Source organism: Bufo bufo, chromosome 6, assembly GCF_905171765.1.
Source record: "Bufo bufo chromosome 6, aBufBuf1.1, whole genome shotgun sequence".
NCBI lineage: Eukaryota > Metazoa > Chordata > Amphibia > Anura > Bufonidae > Bufo > Bufo bufo.
In genome coordinates, this window is record NC_053394.1 from 411,626,926 (window position 1) to 411,634,523 (window position 7,598).

At 42.0% G+C, this 7,598-nt stretch overlaps 1 non-coding gene across 1 annotated transcript; it reads left to right on the forward strand.

The window, feature by feature from the left end:
• Window positions 1-216: 216 nt before the first annotated feature.
• LOC121006457 lies at window positions 217-408 on the forward strand. Its single transcript, XR_005780286.1, has one exon. It is a non-coding gene; the product is annotated as a U2 spliceosomal RNA (small nuclear RNA).
• The last annotated feature ends 7,190 nt before the right edge of the window (window positions 409-7,598 follow it).

Below are 7,598 nucleotides of genomic sequence, written 5' to 3' on the forward strand. Positions count from 1 at the left end.
AGAAGGGCTTTGGCGAGATTGTATTTGGCCTATTCCGAGAGACAGTATTTGGGAAAATTTGGACAAAGAAAGTTTGGAGGCGAAGAGAAAAGTTAAAATGAAGAAATAAGAAGAGAAGAATAAGATTTATGTTATGTTTTGTTTGTTAAATATTATTATTTTTAAAAATACGTTGAGGCGAGTGATGAAGCGCAATACATATGATGGTTTCGATACAAATATGTGGCGTCTTCTGACGCTATCAACTAAAAAAAATCTGTTCTTATCAGTTTAATATCTTATACGTCCCCTATCTGGGGACCATATATTAAATGGATTTTTCGAACAGGGAGATGGAAAAAGAGCTTGCTGTGTCCACTCCACGCATTGACCTGGTATTGCAGTACCTCCAGGACCGATGCACCCCTTCTAATCCAGTATGAAAAACAGAATGAAATTGATTGCAAGCATCCTTCCAGCAAGCAAGTGGAAAGTTGCTGTGTCCTGCCTGCCTCAGGAGTCTGCACTTCAGTCAGTGCAGTGCTGCTTTCTGCATATAATACCTGCATCTAGTCTTTCAATCTCCTAATTGCATCAGCTGTTGGTTAGTTCCAGCACCAAGCAACCCAGCCAGCCAGTGTCCTCACACCCTAGATCCAATTAAGACTGATTGGTTAAATGGCTTATCACCTGAATGAAGTGTTTGGACCTCCACGTTTGATTTGGGCCTGTTGTGCACAACTGGGAGGGCTGCTGAGTTGTCCCTGGCAATTGAGCCTTTTGTATCAAGTTGGCTGGATGTAACCATTTAGCTTTTCCAGTGCTTCAATAAATGAGTAAAGATGCCTGTGTCTCCCTCTTGTGGATCTTTTGAACTGGATTACTTGGAGGCTAAAAAGTAGTCCAGCACTTCCTATGCAGCTGGACCTACCTTGTCTGGACAATGGATGGAACACTGCACGTGTCACAAGAGCCTTGTCAGGTCAAGAGGTCAAGTAAGGTTAGGGCACTGATGGAACACTCAACAATGGGGCTGTGACATCACAATCAACAATGCTGCATACAATTATTTTTTTAAATTTTTTTTCACAACTTCTCCATTCATTCCTCTTTTCATTTTTACTGCTTGGCGTTCTTTGGCACCAGGAATTTCGTGCGAAGAAAAGGCGTGTCCAACAGTGGTGGGCGGAGCTATGCAGATGGCGAACACGAAGAGGAGCATGCTGGTGATTTCTGAGCGTAGGACGCATGTTTTTTCCTGTTTAGTGAGAGAGCAAGAAGCCTCCCGGACTGTGGCTATGGCTGGGGCCTGTAGGCTGTTGCCTTGAGAAGTGCTCTGCATTGGTGATAAGCGGACCCGTTGTCGAGGCCGAGTGGGTTATCGCTTCTCGGCCTTTTGGCTCAGATCAAGTGTGGTCTGAGTCAGAGGCATCTGAGCTGGCCCCGGCTACTCGGCCTTGGGTGACTTCCTTCAGTGGTTGCATCCATGCTTCTATAGGGTCGTTGGACTAACCCTCGGAATACTAGGAAAACCCCAGCACTCGGCCTTCCTCTCTTCCCTTCTAGGGTTGGGAGGTTGCTGCTATAGGGTGTCTGGACCGATTCCTTAAGAGAAGGCGATAGTTGCGGACAAGGTTTCCTTTGTTGCAGAGCATGGCGGAGGTGCCGTCGACAGCGCCAAATACAGTGCGGCTGTATGTTTCGGAGGACCAGAGGTCGTCAGGATACAGGCGAAGATTATCGAAGAAACCTTGAAGATGTCCCGGAAGGAAATATTTTGCGTGCAGGCTTTTCCAGTCAAGGGATTTTACGATGTTTCCTTTGTTTCTCAGGATGCTTTTCGCACTTGCTATGCCAGGAGTCGGGAGCTCATTGACCATCCGGAGCTGAAGGAGGTTAACTTTGTGGTGACCCAGGAAAGAGAGCAGAAGAGAAGGACCCCGGTGACAGTCCAAATGTACAATCCCTTCATCAAGGAGGAGGAAATTGTCTTATTTCTGCAAAGGTACTGTAAGTACGTATCTCCAGGTGAGAAAAGGAAAAACGCATTGGGAACCTTTAACGGGCTCAGGAGGTACTGGGTGGAGTTCCGTTATGACGAAACAGGGGTAGGTACGATGATGCACCCCCCGCAGATGTTTTCCATTGGTTCAAACAGAGGACATTTATTTTACTCTGGACAACCAGAGTTCTGTCAAAATTGCTTTTCTTTTGGACATGTAAAAGAGAGCTGTACATCTGGAGTGGTTTGCAGGAACTGTTTTCAGACAGGCCATAGGACTGCAGAGTGTGATGAGGCGAGAAAGTGCCACTTCTGCAACTCCTCAGAACATCTGGCAAGGAATTGCCCTAAAGTGAACCCGACTCCTGGCAAGAGATCCTGGGCAAGTGTGGTGAGTGGAGAACCTGCTGTGAACTTTCAGTCTTCTCTTGAGGTTCCCTCGGATGTAGAGGCTTGGGTGAAGGAGGATGTCCCGGACCCTGGTCTGGCTCCAGACCCCCTGAGAGCGGAAGGAGAGGACCTGGCTGTGGACCCGAAACCTATTGATGACCCTGTGGTGGAGGAGTCTGCTGATAGACCAGAGATGGAGGTAGATAAAGCTTCACTGAAAAGAAAGCCTGCAGAGACTGTGGAGATCCCCTTAAGCCAACAAATTGGAGATTTTGAAAGTTCTGGGGGAGATGACACCTCTGAGTTGGATTCGGACACTCCTCTCCGGGAAAAAGGGGGGGAAAGACCATGTGGGAAAGTAGCAAGGACTTTGGGGTTTCAAAGAAGTGTGGCGGAGGTAAAGAAAAGTATGGAGGAATGGGGAGAAATTAAAGGGGTGCAGGGCCAAGGTTCCTCTGCCCCAGGAACTATAAGTAGAGGGAGACTCCCTAAGAAAGGGAATAAGTCCTGATGTTTTTTTTTCTGTCATTTAACCTTTTCTTTTTCCAGGAAGACTCATGCTGCTGAAAATCGGGACAATCAATGTTAGGTCGATAAGATCTGCAAATAGAAGAGCAGCAATTTTTGCATCTTTGGTTACTTATGCATGTGACATCTTATGCTTACAGGATTGTAATCTGGAAGATGAACCTCAGAGTGCTTCCTGGTCTTATGGACCAAGCGTGTGGTCGTTTGGTGGTAAAAAAAATTGTGGGTTTGGGGTTTTGTTTAACCCTCCTCTTATGTTAGGGTCAGAACCGACCCGTTTTCAGGTTTTGAATGTCTATAAGTATCACATAAATTTGTTTATTGCATCAAGATTTTTTTACTTTGTCAGGAACCTCTATTTAAACAATGTAATAGAAAAATAATCCTTTTCACTAAATTATAAAATACTGTGGTGAAAATTAAGACGTTTATGGTGTTAGGGTCAATTCTGACCCAGTTATAATATAGGATTATAGGACACTAATAAGTGCCAAAACTGAAATCATAAACACCCTCTCTGCTTAGTAACACTGACAGCCAATCACCTCTCAACCCTGTGAGCTGTAGTTAGGGAAGGGCCTATCTCTTTGCCTGCTTGTCTGCTTCTCTAAATAAAGTAAAGAAACATAGGACCAATACATTTAAGAGTTGCTGACTTGCAGAGTAATCATCTCCAATATGCAGCATGCAAGAGTGAGAAGATTTGCAGGAAGCCAAATACTGCATTATATCTTGGATTAAAATGAGGCAGAGGACACAGAGCAGCATAGCGATATGGATGAGCAGGTTTCTGAGGCAGAAGATGAAGTAGAGTATCAACCAGAATACATAGACACATCTGATGAGTCTGATGAGGAGGCCACCAGTGCTGAACCTGCTGCTGTTCCTGCTGAAACATTCAAATCCAAAAGTGGTAAGATCTGTTGGAGTTCAGAACCTCCTGACTTACATGGCAGGGCAGCTGCTGCAGATGTAATCAAAATGACCCCTGGGATCACAAGGTTTGCTGTGACGAGAGTAAGTGACATCAAAACATGTTTTGAACTGTTCATGCCATTGTCACAAAAAAAAGTGATCATTGCAATGACAAACCTTGAAGGAAAAAAAGTCCATGGCAACATGTGGAATGACATAAATGAGGAATGCCTAGATGCTTATATTGGTGTTCTTCTTCTTGCTGGAGTGTACAGATCCTATAATGAGGCCACTGATAGTCTCTGGGACAAGTCAAGAGGCAGATATGTCAAGATGGCCGATGGCTGTGTTTTCTAACATCCAAGATGTGTCAGCATACAATGCATTTGTGTTATGGACCCACATCCACCCAGGTTGGAACACAAAAAAAAAAATAACAAGTGGAGAATATTTCTCGAGGAGCTAGGAAGTTCCCTTGTCAAGGCACACATTGAGCAAAGGAAACGGGTGTCTCAAGATCCAATCGCTGCAGCCGTGATCAGACAGATGCAGAGTTCATCAAGCACTCCATCCACACCATCAACAACACAAAGAGAATCAGTGCCAGCATCCTCATCATCATCTAGCCTTGCCTCAACATCAACCAGCACAGCCACAGCTCCAGTGATGCCATCTGATTCTAAAAGAAAGAGGTGTCAGGTCTGCCCCAGCAATAAGGACAGAAAGACACACACATTATGCCTCCACTGTAAAAAATATATCTGCAAAGAACATGCTAAAAGTGTCAGCTTTTGCAACACATGCATCTAAAAACACCCACACAAACACATGCAAGTTCTTGCACAAAGATGCTTTGAAACTAGTACTTGATTTCTATTGGTTTGCCTTGCATGATTGTGTGTTGTTTGTTTGACCTTGCAAGTCTACATTTTGTATTATTACTTGCTTTTCATTGTTTATGAACGTTTTATGTTAAAAAAAAAAAAAAGACTTTTGGCTATTATCTTGAAGTAAATATATAAGGGTCAAAATTGACCCTAACACCATCAATGTTATTATAGCTAATGTTATTAAAATTAAAATAAAAATATTTTTTTTAAAAATAAGAGATGTGTTCAAATACTCCTCAGAAACATTCTGGTGACATAACAACCTTTTATTTAGTTATAATATTCTATTGAGGTTTATTTTACCATTTTTTAAATTTGAAAATGAGAGGTATGCTATCAAAAGAAAGGTCTAAGGGGTCACACCAAAAATATTAAAACCAATCTTTTCAAGGATAAAGAAGCCTAACAAGGTATCCAAGAGGTAAGAAACAAATTGGATGATAAATAATTGTTCAGAGGGTATTTTATGGCTGATTTAAGACACGGGTCAAAACCGACCCGTTAACATCATGGATAGTAACAGAAAGCTAACATAAGAGGAGGGTTAAAGGGAATGATTTTGTTATACATAATGTTACTCGTGTAGTGCAAGGTAGAGCAATTTCAGTTAGTTTTGAAAAGAATGGAGAACATTTCAAGGTAATTAATGTGTATGCTCCTCCAGATAGGAAGGAGAGGAAGGAATTAATAGAGAGATTGTACTTTTTTTTAACTGGAAGGGAAAATGTGTTTTTAGTTGGGGACTTTAATTCTATTATTTCTGATGGGGATAGGTTAGGTAGTGGGTCTAAAATGGACAAAAGTGGGAAACAACTGAAGGAATTGGTTTATTTATTTGGGCTTAGTGATGCCTTTAACCACCTCAGCCCCCAGTGCTTAAACACCCTGAAAGACCAGGCCACTTTTTACACTTCTGACCTACACTACTTTCACCGTTTATTGCTCGGTCATGCAACTTACCACCCAAATGAATTTTACCTCCTTTTCTTCTCACTAATAGAGCTTTCATTTGGTGGTATTTCATTGCTGCTGACATTTTTACTTTTTTTGTTATTAATCGAAATTTAACGATTTTTTTTGCAAAAAAATGACATTTTTCACTTTCAGTTGTAAAATTTTGCAAAAAAAACGAGATCCATATATAAATTTTGCTCTAAATTTATTGTTCTACATGTCTTTGATAAAAAAAAATGTTTGGGTAAAAAAAAAATGGTTTGGGTAAAAGTTATAGCGTTTACAAACTATGGTACAAAAATGGGAATTTCCGCTTTTTGAAGCAGCTCTGACTTTCTGAGCACCTGTCATGTTTCCTGAGGTTCTACAATGCCCAGACAGTACAAACACCCCACAAATGACCCCATTTCGGAAAGTACACACCCTAAGGTATTCGCTGATGGGCATAGTGAGTTCATAGAACTTTTTATTTTTTGTCACAAGTTAGCGGAAAATGATGATTTTTTTTAATATTTTTTTTCTTACAAAGTCTCATATTCCACTAACTTGTGACAAAAACTCACTATGCCCATCAGCGAATACCTTGGGGTCTCTTCTTTCCAAAATGGGGTCACTTGTGGGGTAGTTATACTGCCCTGGCATTCTAGGGGCCCAAATTTGTGGTAAGGAGTTTGAAATCAAATCCTGTGAAATCCGAAAGGTGCTCTTTGGAATATGGGCCCCTTTGCACACCTAGGCTGCAAAAAAGTGTCACACATCTGGTATCTCCGTACTCAGGAGAAGTTGAGGAATGTGTTTTGGGGTGTCTTTTTACATATACCCATGCTGGGTGAGATAAATATCTTGGTCAAATGCCAACTTTGTATAAAAAAATGGGGAAAAGTTGTCTTTTGCCAAGATATTTCTCTCACCCAGCATGGGTATATGTAAAATGGACACCCCAAAACACATTCCCCACCTTCTCCTGAGTACGGAGATACCAGATGTGTGACACTTTTTTGCAGCCTAGGTGGGCAAAGGGGCCCATATTCCAAAGAGCACCTTTCGGATTTCACAGGTCATTTTTTACAGAATTTGATTTCAAACTCCTTACCACACATTTGGGCCCCTAGAATGCCAGGGCAGTATAACTACCCCACAAGTGACCCCATTTTGGAAAGAAGACACCCCAAGGTATTCCGTGAGGGGCATGGCAAGTTCCTAGAATTTTTTATTTTTTGTCACAAGTTAGTGGAAAATGATGATTTTTTATTATTTTTTTTTTTCATACAAAGTCTCATATTCCACTAACTTGTGACAAAAAATAAAAACTTCCATGAACTCACTATGCCCATCAGCGAATACCTTGGGGTCTCTTCTTTCCAAAATGGGGTCACTTGTGGGGTAGTTATACTGCCCTGGCATGCTAGGGGCCCAAATGTGTGGTAAGGAGTTTGAAATCAAATTCAGTAAAAAATGACCTGTGAAATCCGAAAGGTGCTCTTTGGAATGTGGGCCCCTTTGCCCACCTAGGCTGCAAAAAAGTGTCACACATCTGGTATCTCCGTACTCAGGAGAAGTTGAGGAATGTTTTTGGGGTGTCTTTTTACATATACCCATGCTGGGTGAGAGAAATATCTTGGCAAAAGACAACTTTGTATAAAAAAATGGGAAAAGTTGTCTTTTGCCAAGATATTTCTCTCACCCAGCATGGGTATATGTAAAATGACACCCCAAAACACATTCCCCACCTTCTCCTGAGTACGGAGATACCAGATGTGTGACACTTTTTTGCAGCCTAGGTGGGCAAAGGGGCCCATATTCCAAAGAGCACCTTTCGGATTTCACAGGTCATTTTTTACTGAATTTAATTTCAAACTCCTTACCACACATTTGGGCCCCTAGAATGCCAGGGCAGTATAACTACCCCACAAGTGACCCCATTTTGGAAAGAAGAGACC